Source organism: Macaca fascicularis, chromosome 3 (assembly GCF_037993035.2).
Source record: "Macaca fascicularis isolate 582-1 chromosome 3, T2T-MFA8v1.1".
Lineage (NCBI taxonomy): Eukaryota > Metazoa > Chordata > Mammalia > Primates > Cercopithecidae > Macaca > Macaca fascicularis.
Genome location: NC_088377.1, coordinates 183436181 through 183438307, shown reverse-complemented (window position 1 = coordinate 183438307; position 2127 = coordinate 183436181).

The window sequence follows — 2127 nt, the reverse complement described above, 5'->3', positions numbered from 1 at the left end:
AAACTGTCTCTCAGAACACAGTGCAATCAAACTAGAACTCAGGACGAAGAAACTCAATCAAAACCACTCAACTACATGGAAACCGAACAACCTGCTCCTGAGTGACTACTGAGTACATAATGAAATGAAGGCAGAAATAAAGATGTTCTTTGAAATCAATGAAAACAAAGATACAACATACCAGAATCTCTGGGACACATTTAAAGCAGTGTGTAGAGGGAAACTGATAGCACTAAATGCCCACAAGAGAGCCAAATCATGAGTGAACTCCCATTCACAATTGCTTCAAAGAAAATAAAATACTTAGGAATCCAACTTATAAGGGATGTGAAGGACCTCTTCAAGGAGAATTACAAACCACTGCTTAATGAAATAAAAGAGGACACAAACAAATGGAAGAACATTCCATGCTCATGGATAGGAAGAATCAATATCGTGAAAATGGCCATACTGCCCAAGGTAATTTATAGAATCAATGCCATCCCCATTAAGCTACCAATGACTTTCTTCACAGAATTGGAAAAAAACTACTTTAAAGTTCATATGGAACAATAAAAGAGCACGCATTGCCAAGACAACCCTAAGCCAAAAGAACAAAGCTGGAGGCATCATGCTACCTGACTTCAAACTATACTACAAAGCTACAGTAACCAAAACAGCATGGTACTGGTACCAAAACAGAGATATAGACCAATGGAACAGAACAGAGCCCTCAGAAATAATACCATACATCTACAACCATCTGATCTTTGACAAACCTGACAAAAACAAGAAATGGGGAAAGGATTCCCTATTTAATAAATGATGCTGGGAAAACTGGCTAGCCATATGGAGAAAGCTGAAAGTGGATCCCTTCCTTACACCTTATACAAAAATTAACTCAAGATGGATTAAAGACTTAAATGTAAGACATAAAATCATAAAAACCCTAGGAGAAAACGTAGGCAATACCATTCAGACATAGGCATGGGCAAGGACTTCATGTCTAAAACACCAAAAGCAATGTCAACAAAAGCCAAAATTGAGAAATGGGATCTAATTAAACTAAAGAGCTTCTGCACAGCAAAAGAAACTACCATCAGAGTGAACAGGCAACCTACAGAATGGGAGAAACTTTTTGCAATCTACCCATCTGACAAAGGGCTAATATCCAGAATCTACAAAGAACTCAAACAAATTTACAAGAAAAAAACAAACAGCCCCATCAAAAAGTGGGCAAAGGATATGAACAGACACTTCTCAAAAGAAGACATTTATGCAGCCAACAGACACATGAAAAAATGCTCATCATCACTGGCCATCAGAGAAATGCAAATCAAAACCACAATGAGATACCATCTCACACCAGTTAGAATGGCGATCATTAAAAAGTCAGGAAACAACAGGTGCTGGAGAGGATGTGGAGAAATAGGAACACTTTTACACTGTTGGTGGGACTGTAAACTAGTTCAACCATTGTGAAAGACAGTGTGGTGATTCCTCAAGGATCTAGAACTAGAAATACCATTTGACCCAGTCATCCCATTACTGGGTATATAACCAAAGGATTATAAAGCATGCTGCTATAAAGACATATGCACATGTATGTTTACTGCAGCACTATTCACAATAGCAAAGACTTGGAACTGTGCCCAAGGGGGACTTTGGGTAAGTGCCTAAGCAAAGACTGAAGACTTTCTTCAGACAGCAAAAAATAGTCCTAACACAAAGACAACATATCCAACCCAGAGAGGGGAAAATTGAAGACAGTGTAGGAGAAACAGGAAACAAATTGGCAGAACTTTGCCAATACAATAAAAAGTATCCAGACAAAGCAAGACAATTCACTTACCTTTCTTAGCGAGGACAAACTGGATGTTGACCTCAGAACTCCCTCTCTGTCTTTTAGGTAGGTGGGTGGGTGGATGGACAGACGGACGGACGGACGGACAGATAGATAGATAGATAGATAGATAGATAGATAGATAGATAGACTGTATATATGTTATATATTTAAACATATTTTTTATTATAAAAAATGTTCATTATAGAAAACTTGAAATATACAAAAAGATTACTTGATTCCTCCCACTTAAAATAATTACTGTTTACATTTTTATACATTTCCTTTTAGACTTTTCTTCATAT